Below are 17,871 nucleotides of genomic sequence, written 5' to 3'. Positions count from 1 at the left end.
ACTCAGCCGTCATCTTATATACCAGGTCCAGGGTGAATGGGACTGCAGAGAAGTCTGGTGCCTGTTGGTTGCTGGATAACAGATGGGAGGACGACACAGGACGGGTTAGTAGAAGAGTTAAAACTTCATGCAGTTAATGAGTGTTATAGGCTTGCCTAAAGAAATGGGTTTTAAGAGCACGTTTGAAACTTTGGAGGTTAGGTATTAGTCTGATAGTCCGGGGCAGAGCATTCCATAGAATTGGTGCAGCTCTAGAGAAGTCTTGGAGACGCGAGTGGGAGGTCCGCACTAGGGTAGAGGTTAATCTAAGATCACTGGCGGATCTAAGAGCATGGGTTGGGCGATAGACTGAGATAAGAGAGGAGAGGTAGGGGGGTGCAGCATTATACAGAGCTTTATGGATGAGGGTTATTATTATTTTAAACTATTCGAAAGGAGACTGGCAGCAAGTGCAGCGACTGGCATGAACTGTAAGCATACATGGTCCCCTTATCAAACGAGCTGTGTCAGGCAGAATTTGGGGTTGTTTTCATGGCTTCCATGTTAACTTTGTCGCCACCCTGCTGTGTAATCCACAAAATATACTGGCAAACTTTTATCATGTAGCGATATTATTTGAGCGCTTCTTGCTCACCTCCTTTGGTTCCTCTCTGCCACCCATTGGTTTGAAGCCTGAGTCCATTTAGGGTATGTCGCCATGCCACTCTCTAGCCTGCCGCTGCTGCCGCTGCCTCTGCATGCCGTCCCCTATAGTGTCAGGGTCAATTATTGGATGTTTTAGATGCTATCTAGCTTCATTCTGTCACTCTGTCATGGCCATGCTGTTGCCCATAATTTTGGCATAATGGTGCGATTAGGCAGCCTCAGAGGCATCCATGCATGCTGCCCCTGCTGTTTCCTGTCCATTTCCGTGGTGTTTCCATCCTTTTCTGAGGTTCCCAGGTGTTTGGCCAAGCTTCCCTGTGCAGAGCCTTGGTCCCCTTGAAAAATGCTCGATACTCCCATTGACTTCAATGGGGTTCGTTATTCGAGACGAGCACTCGAGCATCGGGAAAAGTTCGTCTCGAATAACGAGTACCCGAGTATTTTAGTGTTCGCTCATCTCTAGTTAATATATAATATTCTGATTGTTTTCAATACTATTTATATTCTTAGACTAATGTGATCGCTACTATTTTTTTATATTTGCAATTATTATTTTTAAATTACCGTATATACTCGAGTATAAGCCGACCCAAGTATAAGCTGAGGCCCCTAATTTTACCACAAAATCCTGGTAAAATCTATATTTTTTTTACTCGAGTATAAGCCGATGTTTGGGTTTTCAGCACAATATATATTATATATTATTATTTAATTGCTGTTTTTATTATTATATTTGCATATTAAGTCATTTTTTTCAGGTTCTTATTATATACTTACATTATATATTATTTTATAACATTGTTTAAAAAATAATTTTTTTCTTTTGCAAAAATGAAGCAGACGGAATTTTCCATGACATTTCGGCTTCACGGAAGGATAAGAAAGGGACTTATGGACATAACAAATCAGCTGTCAGCTGGAGGTGACACTCAGAGCCACCGGCCCCGTGGAGTTAGAGCTTCATAAATGTTTTTATATATAGTTTGATTTTGACACTTGAAGCCGTAAGATATTGGTGTCATAAAAAACAGCCTTCGGCCCCGTTTCAGGATCAGGGTGCCTCATATTTCAGCCGATGCTGGAACAGTTTTTAAAAAGCCTTCGGGTAAACAATTTAATCGACTAAAATAGAAACAAGCCTCGAAAATAACTGGGCTATAAACACGTGTGAGAACAATGGGCCATAATTATACTATAAAAATACACATTCAGAAGGAGATTGAAGAACACTCTCCACTCGAGAGTTTCTGAAGCCACCCACTACTATCAGGTATGTGCTACATGGGTTGGATTTTAGGTTTTAGGCAAAATTGAATCCTGGTCTCTTCTACACCCTTCCAGAATAGTCATGTTCTTAGTCACTGACTTATAACATTTATCATATGATCAAGTCTTATTCTGTGATGCACCTATGAACTAGAATGCTTTACCTAATGCCACTACAATTACTTTCCAGTCTAGGTACATAATTGATACGGTTTTGGGTAAAATATTAAAAATATAGTTCCTAAATTTCAGGTTGATCGGGGTGAAATACCCACCACCCCCACAGCAACTGATAAACAGAGAGCAGAACATGAAGCAGACAGCACCGTTCTCGTTGTAATGGTCAGACAATGCTCCTGTAGACCAACTCCCACTTACTGTATATACTCAAGTATAAGCCAACCCAAATATGAGCATAGGCACCTAATTATACAAGAAAAAATTGGGAAAATGTATTGACTTGAGTCAATAAGCGAATGGTGGAAAATGTATAGGTCACAGCCTCCCCTCACTAATGAAATATTTAGCTGCAGCCTTCCTCCCCTTAACGACTTGGCCTTTTTTAGTTTTTTCACTTCCACTTTTCACTCACCACCTTCAAAAATCTATAACTTTTTTATTTTTCCACATAAAGAGCTGTGTTATGGCTTATTTTCTGCGTAACAAATCGCACTTCATAGTGACGGTATTTAATATTCTATGGCGTGTACTGGGAAGCGGGAAAAAAATTCCAAATGCAGTGAAAATGGTGAAAAAACGCATTTGTGACGTTTTCTTGTGGGCTTGGATTTTACAGCTTTCACTCTGCGTCCCAAATGACACGTCTACTTTATTCTATGGGTCGGTACGATCACGTGGATACCAAATTTGTATAGGTTTTATAATGTTTTCATACATTTAAAAAAATTAAAACCTCCTGTACAAAATATTTTTTTTTTATTTTGCCATCTTCTGGGGCCAATAACTTTTTCATACTTTGGTGTACGGAGCTGTGGATAGTGTCATTTTTTGCGAATTTTGATGCCGTTTTCATTACTAAAATTTTTGGGACTGTGCGACCTTTTGATCACTTTTTATAAATTTTTTTATATTTTTCAAAATGGCAAAAAAATGCCATTTTCGACTTTGGACGCTATTTTCCGTTACGGGGTTAAACATAGTGAAAAATCATTATCATATTTTGATAGATCGGGCATTTTCGGACGCGGCGATACCTAATGTGTTTATGATTTTTACTGTTTATTTATTTTTATATCAGTTCTAGGGAAAGGGGGGTGATTAGAATTTTTTGGTTTTTTTATTATATATTTTTTTTTTAAAACTTTTTTTTATTTTTACTTTTACTATTTTTCAGACTCCCTAGGGTACTCTAACCCTAGGTAGTCTGATCGATCCTATCATATACTGCCATACTACAGTATGGCAGTATATGTGGATTTTAATCCCCATGCATTACAATGTGCAATTAGCACATTGTAATACATGGGTTAAAACGAAGTAGCCTCGGGTGTTCGGAACACCCAAGGTTACCATGGCGACGGATCGCCGCTCCCCGTGACGTCATCGGGGAGCAGCGATCCACAACAAGATGGCGGCGCCCATGCAGCGCCATCTCTTTGAAGCCGCTGGCAGCATTGCCGGCGGCGATCGCGGAGAAAACACCCGCGATCGGTGCTAGCACCGATCGCGGTTGTTACCGGTAAGCCTTTGCTGCAATATGCAGCAAAGACTTACCGGCTATGGAGAGGGCTCGGCCCGCGAGCCCTCTCCATGCACCGGGACCCGGCGCGCGTCGGGAAGGGGTTAATGAAATGTAGCCCTCCTCCCACTTATGAAATGTTTAGCAGCCTACCAACACTATTAAATGTTTAGTAGCCTCCCCTCACTAATGAAATGTTTTGCAGCCTCCACTAACTAATGAATTGTTTCACAGCCTCCCTTCACTAATCAAATGTTTTGCAGCCTCCTCTCACTAATCAAATGTCTTGCACCCACCCCTCACTAATAAAATGTCTTGCAGCCACCCCTTACTAATCTAATGTTAAATAGCCTCCTCCAATAATGAATTGCCCAGCAGCCCTCGCTCACCAATGAAATGTTTACCAGCCCCCATTATTAATAAAATGTTTAGCAGCCTCCCCTCACTAATAAAATGTTCAGCAGCCACCCCTCACCAATAATGTCCAGCAGCCTCATTAAATTCCCTGCACCAGTCTCCCACAGAGGGCCACTTATTATACAAAAAAGTAACCTCAGTACTTACTTCTAGTGCTCTCCGCAGCTCCTCTTCTATCTCAGGGTTCCTGTTCAGCTGTGCAGATAGAGACAGGTCCTTGCGCTCTGCCCGTGGGACCCATCACTAACCATGCTGTTACACAGGAACCCTGAGAGAGAAGAGGAGCGTCGGGGAGCACTGGAGGTAAGTAAAGAGGTTTTTTTATATGCTCAAGTATAAGAGGAGTGGGGCTTTTTCAGCATAGAAATTATACTTGAGTATATATATGGACTATGAGCTAAGCTGCATTGCGCTAAGAGCAGCTAATCCATGGGGGTGCTGGGTGCTTACTAATCTGATATTTAGGACCTATGGAAATGTTGTAAATATATTTAGGCTGGAAACCACTTTTTACCATGAAGCAAGATGAATCTTAGCAGACCTGGACAGTATGACTCCACTCATTGTCCCAGCAGAAGGACAGCAAGATTAATGGTTCTGATCTCCATCCCAATTCAGATTATTCATATACAAGTTCTTCCTTGGAACCAAAGGAAAAAAGGCTGCAAGTATGTTGTGTCCATAACTTTGTAGGGCATGGAAAAGGACACCAATAGTTGTTGCCAAAACATTAGGTTCACACCATCCAATAACGTTAGTGAAATGCAAGAAGCCTGATATTAGAAGATATAGGGGCAGATTTACTTACCCGGTCCATTCGCGATCGTAGTTCCTCCGCCGTCCACCAGGTGGCGCTGAGCGCTGAAAAGCATCGGAACGCGCTAGAGTTCACCGGTTCGAGCTGAGTGAAGGTAAGTGCAAGCTCTGCAACAGATTTTTTGTTTTAAATGCGGCGGTTTTTCCGAATCTGTCGGGCTTTCGTTTGGCCACGCACCCCCGATTTCCGTCGCGTTCATGACAGCGCCGATGCGCCACAATCCGATCGCATGCGCCAAAATCCTGGGGCAATTCAGGGGAAATCGGCGCAAATCGGAAATATTCGGGTAACACGTCGGAAAAACGCGAATCGGGCCCTTATAAATGACCCCCATAGACTTGGGTTTGGTGCTCTACAGCTGATATGGATTTATTGGCCCCCAGAATGAATCTTCAACAATGGAGGACCGTATGTGAGCCTGGAGACAAGCAGACATGGACACTGTGTGAAACGATTGTATTGCTACTTGTGCACTACTACATTCACTGAACTATGGACCCAGTGCAGATGAAAGATCAACCACCAATAAATAAAGAGACTATTGGAGGTCATGGGATAGCCACCAATAAAAGGGATGATGGTTGAGAGCCTGGAGACTGTTAGTGGAACTGACCCTATTATCATAATCCATGATGTCACGAAAAACAGCAAGCTAAAGAGTCAACCATAACTTGTGACACAGATTTAGTCATCCGGGAATAACCTTGTATACACCGCAGAGCATCTTCAAACATACTAAAAATGAAAAAAAATGATACGTTGTTGTTGATGTCAAAGACATGTGATCTCAGATGACTGAATGGAGCTCGGGGCAGCATGCACTGTAAATACAAACTTGGGAATAGAGGGAATTGTAAAGGGAGGGGAAGGAGATAAGCTGTGACATCATCTATTGTCAGTAGTGATGTAATGATGGGTCAGTGTTATCTATATAGAGGTCATTGTACAGGGAGGGGAAGGAGATAAGCTGTGACATCATCTATTGTCAGTAGTGATGTAATGATGGGTCAGTGTTATCTATATAGAGGTCATTGTACAGGGAGGGGGAGGAGAAAAGCTGTGACATCATCTATTGTCAGTAGTGATGTAATGATGGGTCAGTGTTATCTATATAGAGGTCATTGTACAGGGAGGGGGAGGAGATAAGCTGTGACATCATCTTATGTCAGTAGTGATGTAATAATGGGTCAGTGTTATCTATATAGAGGTCATTGTACAGGGAGGGGGAGGAGAAAAGCTGTGACATCATCTATTGTCAGTAGTGATGTAATGATGGGTCAGTGCTATCTATATAGAGGTCTTTGTACAGGGAGGGGAAGGAGATAAGCTGTGACATCATCTATTGTCAGTAGTGATGTAATGATGGGTCAGTGTTATCTATATAGAGGTCATTGTACAGGGTGGGGGAGGAGATAAGCTGTGACATCATCTATTGTCAGTAGTGATGTAATGATGGGTCAGTGTTATCTATATAGAGGTCATTGTACAGGGAGGGGGAGAAGAAAAGCTGTGACATCATCTATTGTCAGTAGTGATGTAATGATGGGTCAGTGCTATCTATATAGAGGTCTTTGTACAGGGAGGGGAAGGAGATAAGCTGTGACATCATCTATTGTCAGTAGTGATGTAATGATGGGTCAGTGTTATCTATATAGAGGTCATTGTACAGGGTGGGGGAGGAGATAAGCTGTGACATCATCTATTGTCAGTAGTGATGTAATGATGGGTCAGTGTTATCTATATAGAGATCATTGTACAGGAGGGGGGAGGAGATAAGCTGTGACATCATCTATTGTCAGTAGTGATGTAATGATGGGTCAGTGTTATCTATATAGAGGTCATTGTACAGGGAGGGGGAGGAGATAAGCTGTGACATCATCTTATGTCAGTAGTGATGTAATGATGGGTCAGTGTTATCTATATAGAGGTCATTGTACAGGGAGGTGGAGGAGATAAGCTGTGACATCATCTATTGTCAGTAGTGATGTAATGATGGGTCAGTGTTATCTATACAGAGGTCATTGTACAGGGAGGGGGAGGAGATAAGCTGTGACATCATCTATTGTCAGTAGTGATGTAATGATGGGTCAGTGTTATCTATATAGAGGACATTGTACAGGGAGGGGAAGGAGATCACCTGTGACATCATATATTGTCAGTAGTGATGTAATGATGGGTCAGTGTTATCTATATAGAGGACATTGTACAGGGAGGGGAAGGAGATCACCTGTGACATCATCTATTGTCAGTAGTGATGTAATGATGGGTCAGTTTTGTATACATAGTGGTCATTGTACAGGGATGCGGAGATAAGCTGTGACATCATCTATTGTCAGTAGTGATCTAATGATGGGTCAGTGTTATCTATATAGAGGTCATTGTACAGGGAGGGGGAGGAGATAAGCTGTGACAGCATCTATTGTAAGTAGTGATGTAATGATGGGTCAGTGTTATCTATATAGAGGTCATTGTACAGGGAGGGGGAGGAGAAAAGCTGTGACATCATCTATTGTCAGTAGTGATGTAATGATGGATCAGTGTTATCTATACAGAGGACATTGTACAGGGAGGGGAGATAAGCTGTGACATCATCTATTGTCAGTAGTGATGTAATGATGGGTCAGTGTTATCAATATAGAGGTCATTGTACAGGAAGGGGGAGGAGATAAGCTGTGACATCATCTATTGTCAGTAGTGATGTAATGATGGGTCAGTGTTATCTATATAGAGGTCATTGTACAGGGAGGAGGGGATAAGCTGTGACATCATCTATTGTCACTAGTTATGTAATGATGGGTCAGTGTTATCTATATAGAGGTCATTGTACAGGGATAGGGAGGAGATAAGCTGTGACATCATCTATTGTCCGTAGTGATGTAATGATGGGTGAGTGTTATCTATATAGAGGTCATTGTACAGGGAGAGGGAGGAGATAAGCTGTGACATCATCTATTGTCAGTAGTGATCTAATGATGGGTCAGTGATATCTATATAGAGGTCATTGTACAGGGAGGGGGAGGAGATAAGCTGTGACATCATCTATTGTCACTAGTGATCTAATGATGGGTGAGTGTTATCTATATAGAGGTCAGTGTACGGGGAGGGGAGGAGATAAGCTGTGACATCATCTATTGTCAGTAGTGATGTAATAATGGGTCACTGTTATCTATATAGAGGTCATTGTACAGAGAGGGGGTAAAAGAGCTGTGACATCATCTAATGTCAGTAGTGATGTAATAATGGGTCAGTGTTATCTATATAGAGGACATTGTACAGGGAGGGGAAGGAGATAACCTGTGACATCATCTATTGTCAGTAGTGATGTAATGACGGGTCAGTGTTATCTATATAGAGGTCATTGTACAGGGAGGGGAAGGAGATAAGCTGTGACATCATCTATTGTCAGTAGTGATGTAATGATGGGTCAGTGTTATCTATATAGAGGTCATTGTACAGGGATGGGGAGATAAGCTGTGACATCATCTATTGTCAGTAGTGATGTAATGATGGGTCAGTGTTATCTATATAGAGGTCATTGTACAGGGAGGAGGAGATAAGTTGTGACATCATCTATTGTCAGTAGTGATGTAATGATGGGTCAGTGTTATCTATATAGAGGACATTGTACAGGGAGGGGAAGGAGATAACCTGTGACATCATCTATTGTCAGTAGTGATCTAATGATGGGTCAGTGTTATCTATATAGAGGTCATTGTACAGGGAGGGGGAGGAGATAAGCTGTGACATCATCTATTGTAAGTAGTGATGTAATGATGGGTCAGTGTTATCTATATAGAGGTCATTGTACAGGGAGGGGGAGGAGAAAAGCTGTGACATCATCTATGGTCAGTAGTGATGTAATGATGGGTCAGTGTTATCTATATAGAGGACATTGTACAGGGAGGGTAAGGAGATAACCTGTGACATCATCTATTGTCAGTAGTGATGTAATGACGGGTTAGTGTTATCTATATAGAGGTCATTGTACAGGGAGGGGGAGGAGATAAGCTGTAACATCATCTATTGTCAGAAGTGATGTAATGATGGGTCAGTGTTATCTATATAGAGGTCATTGTACAGGGAGGGGGAGGAGATAAGCTGTGACATCATCTTATGTCAGTAGTGATGTAATGATGGGTCAGTGTTTTCTATACAGAGGTCATTGTACAGGGAGGGGGAGGAGATAAGTTGTGACATCATCTATTGTCAGTAGTGATGTAATGATGGGTCAGTGTTATCTATATAGAGGTCATTGTACAGGGAGGGGAAGGAGATAAGCTGTGACATCATCTATTGTCAGTAGTGATGTAATGATGGGTCAGTGTTGTATACATATTGGTCATTGTACAGGGATGCGGAGATAAGCTGTGACATCATCTATTTTCAGTAGTGATCTAATGATGGGTCAGTGTTATCTATATAGAGGTCATTGTACAGGTAGGGGGAGGAGAAAAGCTGTGACATCATCTATTGTCAGTAGTGATGTAATGATGGGTCAGTGTTATCTATATAGAGGACATTGTACAGGGAGGGGGAGATAAGCTGTGACATCATCTATTGTCAGTAGTGATGTAATGATGGGTCAGTGTTATCTATATAGAGGTCATTATACAGGAAGGGGGAGGAGATAAGCTGTGACATCATCTATTGTCAGTAGTGATGTAATGATGGGTCAGTGTTATCTGTATAGAGGTCATTGTACAGGGAGGAGGAGGAGATAAGCTGTGACATCATCTATTGTCACTAGTTATGTAATGATGGGTCAGTGTTATCTATATAGAGGTCATTGTACAGGGAGAGGGAGGAGATAAGCTGTGACATCATCTATTGTCCGTAGTGATGTAATGATGGGTGAGTGTTATCTATATAGAGGCTATTGTACAGGGAGAGGGAGGAGATAAGCTGTGACATCATCTATTGTCAGTAGTGATCTAATGATGGGTCAGTGTTATCTATATAGAGGCTATTGTACAGGGAGAGGGAGGAGATAAGCTTTGACATCATCTAATGTCAGTAGTGATGTAATGATGGGTCAGTGTTATCTATATAGAGGACATTGTACAGGGAGGGGGAGGAGATAAGCTGTGACATCATCTATTGTCACTAGTGATCTAATGATGGGTGAGTGTTATCTATATAGAGGTCAGTGTACGGGGAGGGGAGGAGATAAGCTGTGACATCATCTATTGTCAGTAGTGATGTAATAATGGGTCACTGTTATCTATATAGAGGTCATTGTACAGAGAGGGGGTAAATAAGCTGTGACATCATCTAATGTCAGTAGTGATGTAATGATGGGTCAGTGTTATCTATATAGAGGACATTGTACAGGGAGGGGAAGGAGATAACCAGTGACATCATCTATTGTCAGTAGTGATGTAATGATGGGTCAGTGTTATCTATATAGAGGTCATTGTACAGGGAGGGGAAGGAGATAAGCTGTGACATCATCTATTGTCAGTAGTGATGTAATGATGGGTCAGTGTTATCTATATAGAGGTCATTGTACAGGGAGGAGGAGATAAGTTGTGACATCATCTATTGTCAGTAGTGATGTAATGATGGGTCAGTGTTATCTATATAGAGGACATTGTACAGGGAGGGGAAGGAGATAACCTGTGACATCATATATTGTCAGTAGTGATCTAATGATGGGTCAGTGTTATCTATAAAAAGGTCATTGTACAGGGAGGGGGAGGAGATAAGCTGTGACATCATCTATTGATAGTAGTGATGTAATGATGGGTCAGTGTTATCTATATAGAGGTCATTGTACAGGGAGGGGGAGGAGATAAGCTGTGACATCATCTATTGTCACTAGTTATGTAATGATGGGTCAGTGCTATCTATATAGAGGACATTGTACAGAGAGGGGAAGGAGATAACCTGTGACATCATCTAATGTCAGTAGTGATGTAATGATGGGTCAGTGTTGTATACATAGTGGTCATTGTACAGGGATGCGGAGATAAGCTGTGACATCATCTATTGTCAGTAGTGATCTAATGATGGGTCAGTGTTATCTTTATTGAGGTCATTGTACAGGGAGGGGGAGGAGATAAGCTGTGACATCATCTATTGTAAGAAGTGATGTAATGATGGGTCAGTGTTATCTATATAGAGGTCATTGTACAGGGAGGGAGAGGAGAAAAGCTGTGACATCATCTATTGTCAGTAGTGATGTAATGATGGGTCAGTGTTATCTATATAGAGGACATTGTACAGGGATGGGGAGATAAGCTGTGACATCATCTATTGTCAGTAGTGATGTAATGATGGGTCAGTGTTATCTATATAGAGGTCATTGTACAGGAAGGGGGAGGAGATAAGCTGTGACATCATCTATTGTCAGTAGTGATGTAATGATGGGTCAGTGTTATCTGTATAGAGGTCATTGTACAGGGAGAGGGAGGAGATAAGCTGTGACATCATCTATTGTCAGTAGTGATCTAATGATTGGTCAGTGTTATCTATATAGAGGTCATTGTACAGGGAGGGGAAGGAGATAAGCTGTGACATCATCTATTGTCACTAGTGATCTAATGATGGGTGAGTGTTATCTATATAGAGGTCAGTGTACGGGGAGGGGAGGAGATAAGCTGTGACATCATCTATTGTCAGTAGTGATGTAATAATGGGTCACTGTTATCTATATAGAGGTCATTGTACAGAGAGGCGGTAAATAAGCTTTGACATCATCTAATGTCAGTAGTGATGTAATGATGGGTCAAAGTTATCTATATAGAGGACATTGTACAGGGAGGGGAAGGAGATAACCTGTGACATCATCTATTGTCAGTAGTGATGTAATGATGGGTCAGTGTTATCTATATAGAGGACATTGTACAGGGAGAGGAAGGAGATAAGATGTGACATCATCTATTGTCAGTAGTGATGTAATGATGGGTCAGTGTTATCTATATAGAGGTCATTGTACAGGGATGGGGAGATAAGCTGTGACATCATCTATTGTCAGTAGTGATGTAATGATGGGTCAGTGTTATCTATATAGAGGTCATTGTACAGGGAGGAGGAGATAAGTTGTGACATCATCTATTGTCAGTAGTGATGTAATGATGGGTCAGTGTTATCTATATAGAGGTCATTGTACAGGGAGAGGGAGGAGATAAGCTGTGACATCATCTATTGTCAGTAGTGATGTAATGATGGGTCAGTGTTATCTATATAGAGGTCATTGTACAGGGAGGGGGAGGAGATAAGCTGTGACATCATCTATTTTCAGTAGTGATGTAATGATGGGTCAGTGTTATCTATATAGAGGTCATTGTACAGGGAGGGGGAGGAGATAAGCTGTGACATCATCTATTGTCAGTAGTGATGTAATGATGGGTCAGTGTTATCTATATAGGGGTCATTGAGCAGGAAGGAGGAGATAAGCTGTGACATCATCTATTGTCAGTAGTGATGTAATGATGGGTCAGTGTTATCTATATAGAGGTCATTGTACAGGGAGGGGGGGAGATAAGGTGTGACATCATCTATTGTCAGTAGTGATGTAATGATGGGTCAGTATTATCTATATAGAGGTCATTGTACAGGGAGGGGGGAGATAAGCTGTGACACCATCTATTGTTGGTAGCTATGTAATGATGGGTGAGTGTTATCTATATAGAGGTCAGTGTACGGGGAGGGGAGGAGATAAGCTGTGACATCATCTATTGTCAGTAGTGATGTAATAATGGGTCACTGTTATCTATATAGAGGTCATTGTACAGAGAGGCGGTAAATAAGCTTTGACATCATCTAATGTCAGTAGTGATGTAATGATGGGTCAAAGTTATCTATATAGAGGACATTGTACAGGGAGGGGAAGGAGATAACCTGTGACATCATCTATTGTCAGTAGTGATGTAATGATGGGTCAGTGTTATCTATATAGAGGACATTGTACAGGGAGAGGAAGGAGATAAGATGTGACATCATCTATTGTCAGTAGTGATGTAATGATGGGTCAGTGTTATCTATATAGAGGTCATTGTACAGGGATGGGGAGATAAGCTGTGACATCATCTATTGTCAGTAGTGATGTAATGATGGGTCAGTGTTATCTATATAGAGGTCATTGTACAGGGAGGAGGAGATAAGTTGTGACATCATCTATTGTCAGTAGTGATGTAATGATGGGTCAGTGTTATCTATATAGAGGTCATTGTACAGGGAGAGGGAGGAGATAAGCTGTGACATCATCTATTGTCAGTAGTGATGTAATGATGGGTCAGTGTTATCTATATAGAGGTCATTGTACAGGGAGGGGGAGGAGATAAGCTGTGACATCATCTATTTTCAGTAGTGATGTAATGATGGGTCAGTGTTATCTATATAGAGGTCATTGTACAGGGAGGGGGAGGAGATAAGCTGTGACATCATCTATTGTCAGTAGTGATGTAATGATGGGTCAGTGTTATCTATATAGGGGTCATTGAGCAGGAAGGAGGAGATAAGCTGTGACATCATCTATTGTCAGTAGTGATGTAATGATGGGTCAGTGTTATCTATATAGAGGTCATTGTACAGGGAGGGGGGGAGATAAGGTGTGACATCATCTATTGTCAGTAGTGATGTAATGATGGGTCAGTATTATCTATATAGAGGTCATTGTACAGGGAGGGGGGAGATAAGCTGTGACACCATCTATTGTTGGTAGCTATGTAATGATGGGTCAGTGTTATCTATATAGAGGTCCTTGTACAGGGAGCGGGAGGAGATAAGCTGTGACATCATCTATTGTCAGTAGTTATGTAATGATGGGTCAGTGTTATCTATATAGAGGTCATTGTACAGGGAGGAGGAGGAGATAAGCTGTGACATCATCTATTATTGGTTGTGATGTAATGATGGGTCAGTGTCATACCGGGAGAAAGAGGGACAAAAGTTCCCACCCCCTTTTTCTAAATCACAACCCTTGCCCCACCCACAACAATTGCATAATTTTAACATGTCCTCCATCATCCTACTGTAGCCCCCGTCCTCCAGCCTCTTCCTGTCCTCCAGCCTCCTGCAGCCCCCTGTCCTCGAGCCTCCGCCTCCTGTTTTTCAGTCGCCCCTGTCTTTCACTCTCTCCTGTAGCCTCATGTCCTTCGAACTTCCTCCTATGGCCTCCTGTCCTCCAGCCTCCTCCTGTAACCTCCTGATCTCCAGCCTCCTCCTGTCGCCCCCTGGCTACTAGCCTCCTCTTGTCTTTCAGCCTTCTCCTGTATCTTCTTGTCCTCCAGCCTCCTCCTGTAGCCTCTTGTCCTCCAGCCTGCTCTTGTGACCTTCTGTCCACAAGTCTCCTCATGTGGCCCACTGTCCTTTAGCCTCCTATCCTTCAGCTTCCTCCTGTGGCCCCCTGTCCTCCAGCCTCATGCTGTTCTCCAGCATCCTCCTGTGGCCCTCTGTCCTCCTTTACTCACCTTTCCATCGTTCCCCACAGTCCTGCTTCCTCCTTTTCCCGGGCCTGAGACATGACGGTGAGATGGGGCAGTCCAATTGGTAGTGGCTTCTCCCCTCAGATAGCCTCACCCCCTCGCCTTGTCACATCAGAGATGTGGGATTGGAGGAAGTTTTTTCTTTAAACAGGAGCTGGTCCAGTCTCCAAAAGCCAGGACTGTCCCACCAAATCCTGGATGGTTGGGAGCTACGCTGTACCCCATAATCTGTACAGTAATGTGGAATATGATGGTGCAAGAAAAATAAAGCTTTATTATTGTTATTAAGTTTTGAATTGGTTTTTGGCCTGAAGACTGAAAGGGGTCAATCCAGCAACTTCACTTAATGATCATTTAATTATTTGTTGGCCAATATTGACATATGCTTCAGGGTGTTGTCCTGCTGGAGCACTATGTTGTCCTTTTCATACAAATAGTTTTGGAGTGTATTGAATAATTTCATATAGCTCAGCATTGAGACCAAAGTACATCCTGGTCTAATATCCAATACATTATAACACCAGGCTTCCCCCAATGTACTTGACAGTTATTGACATTTCTCGATCCATTACCCACTTGATTCTTTTACACCCATTTGTATCTACCAGAGCCCAAGTTATTGAGTTTCGTTTCATCACTACAATTCACCTACTTCCAATATTCTTGTCAAGACAAGGAAGAAGTTCTAGCCTTGCGCTTCCCATAACTCCAGTCCCTGCCTACTTGCCAGCCCTGCACTTAATCGCAGGTGACATCTGGGTGGTGGTCCGTATCCTGCACAGAAAAGAAAGAGAGACAGACAATGAGACACAAAACAGATAAATAGGTTAAGTAAGACAAACCAGGTAAAAACCAAGATGGAGATGAGGTACAGAATCGTGAAGCAAGGAAAGGCATGTATCTAGACATCAATTTGACACCAAAAAACACAGCAGAGTACAGCAGTATCTCAAGAGCAAGAGACTAGTTTAACAACCACTGGATGAAGTGATAGGTAAGTTCTGAGATGCAGAAAATAAAAATCAGCCCTCTACAGCACATACACCTAGATTCAGCCAAGAAAACTTCAAACTGCAGGAGTTCTGATACTTCTACTTCCACAAAATGGTGTTCAGAAATCCAAAATGCTTCCCTCTATGCATCTCATTATTGATCCTAACTCATGACCGCCCTCTATGGGAGAGTTAACAAATCAAAGTCACATTAGAAACTGATGAAAATCATCTAAGCTTAAAGTTTATGTTCCGACGTAAGCAAATATTTCAGTGGAATACATCGCGCTGGTTGTATTTATAATGTCATTAAACTGTGAAAATATAAGCGTGCAGATGATACAGATGTTCACACTGTAACGCGCCCTCTGGGAGAGACTAATGTGAGACGCTTAATGTGCCAGCTGTCTTTAGCGATGCATTAGGATCAAGCATAAAATAGGGGGAGGATTCCACGATGTAATTTGCTAACCGATGCCATAAAGTGTTACTAAAGTAATCTGCGTCTCTGTGTCCTGAGAACATTAAGATGAAAGTGTGTAATTACTTCCTAAGAGAAACATGCCAAGTGAGCAAATCTGACATTGTCTTGGTTAGTTTTTAATGAGAATGAGCACGGTGTAATTCTTCCTCCAACCAGTGGTGGTGCTGCAGGGAAGTTGACCACCTGGTGCCAGGTTTACCCACAGATTTCAGATGATTGCTAGGGGTTCCAGCAGAAGGACACTTTCTGGTCAGCTTATAGTTAAGGGACCCTCTTAACAAGTAGAGATTGTCTATCCCTCACTATACTTAAAGGGGTCTTACCTCTAGGAGAGGAAGGAGATCAGATATTGCTAGTGCAATTTTGATTGGAGCTGTAGGACACACGCTTGACCTGCCACTTCACTCAATGGGGGGGGATTTATAACGACTGAGGCTTAGTCTTGATATTTGCCCTCTACTCTGTCGGAAAGCAATCTCTTCCGGGCTATAGTAAATACGGTGGACCAGGCCATCCATGTCCCCACCAGCCTACTTTACTGTCAAGAGAGGTGGAAATTTTTCCAAAATGGCAACAATGCAGATTTTTTAAAAGAATTAAATGATAATTGTAAAAGACACTAAACAATAATTAGAAAACACTTTCAGGTACCTGCAAGTTATTGATTAATCTGGAACCCAGTACTCATTTCCTTAATTATCTGATCTGGTTATGGTTATGATATGGCAGCCTAACTTTCCAGTTTTTACTGACCTTTGCAAAAATGGTGTGCTGTTTCAATGTCACTGTAACCCTGTGATTTCTAGAATATTGCATCTTTACAACATCAGAAACTCTTTCAAGTCCTTGAAGAAGTCTGTTCACCCTTGAAAAAGACAAATGCAAGAGAGGACGGGATAATGCGGAGAATCTCCATGGGTAATTGTTTCAACACTGCAGCTGGAATTGTCTTGTCATACAGTGTCTCGATGTTTGAGAGCAATTGGTCTGAAAGCCCACTGTGCAGTGACCAAACCTCTCATTAGCAGAAATAAAGGCTGTACTTACCTTTGCTGAGGAGCGTATTATGTGGACAAAGTAGAAGTGGTCCACAGTTCATTTTATTGATGAAAGCCAGTTTATTTTATTTGGATCTGATGGAATACATTACGTTGTCAAGAAACTGGGGAAAGACTGAACCCAAAGTGTGTAAAGAAGTCAGTGAAAGTGGTCGAGGAAGTGACATGGTTTGGGCAATGTTTTCTATAGTAGGAATTAGACCTCTCACACAGCTACATGGCAGAGTGAATGCAAGTGTGTATCAGACCCGCAGGGCCAGGCAGGGCCACAAGAGAATAGGAGAAGGGAGAGGGATAAGTATAAGTTTGTTTCATTTTAAAAGACCCTCCCCCCTCCATATGTTAAAAAATAACTATTCCTGGACAACCCCATTGGTCCATGAAGTCCAACCTAAACTACTACTTGCCCTCCTGAGTTGGACTGTCCCACCAGAGTACCATAGGATCTCAGTTTCCCCTAAGTTTAAGCAGAGGAATGATCCATTTTGAGTTGACTGTAGTGAACACAGGATTCTAGGGTCTACATTATGGATCACATGCTATTTATTTATTTAACCTATGGAAAGGACTGGCCAGGGCCGCCTTGTATATAGTCATTATAGCATCCACTCTTCCTTTTGTTACCCGCTATAACCCCCTCAGTAAGATGCAGATAACGGTAGAGATGGGAATCTATTTCCTTACCCGTCAAAAAACAGTGGTGTTATCTCCAAAACTGTAACATGACATTTGACGTTAATCGTAAGAAAAAAATGATAATTCTGTTTCCTGGCAAAGTCTCATTTATGATCTCGGGATCAAAGGATTTTGTTATTTTAGTGGCATTGCTTTTTGCATAAATTGTGTACATTGCTATACAATAGCAGAACCCTGTGAACTGGGGTGGGTTTGGTATTATGGTAGGTAGGTAAAATTATGTCTTGGGATCTCCCTAACGCCAAACTCATTTTTGTGATATGGTGCTAATCTCCCCCTTCATATTTTCATCTAGTTTCTTTCCTTTTGGATAAACTGAAGGAGAAAAAACTAGACTGAGAGGAAGAGTGAACGGAGTGGACTAGGAGA

The sequence above is a fragment of the Engystomops pustulosus genome, chromosome 2, assembly GCF_040894005.1.
Source record: "Engystomops pustulosus chromosome 2, aEngPut4.maternal, whole genome shotgun sequence".
NCBI classification, from domain to species: domain Eukaryota; kingdom Metazoa; phylum Chordata; class Amphibia; order Anura; family Leptodactylidae; genus Engystomops; species Engystomops pustulosus.
This window is presented reverse-complemented; position numbering follows the sequence as displayed.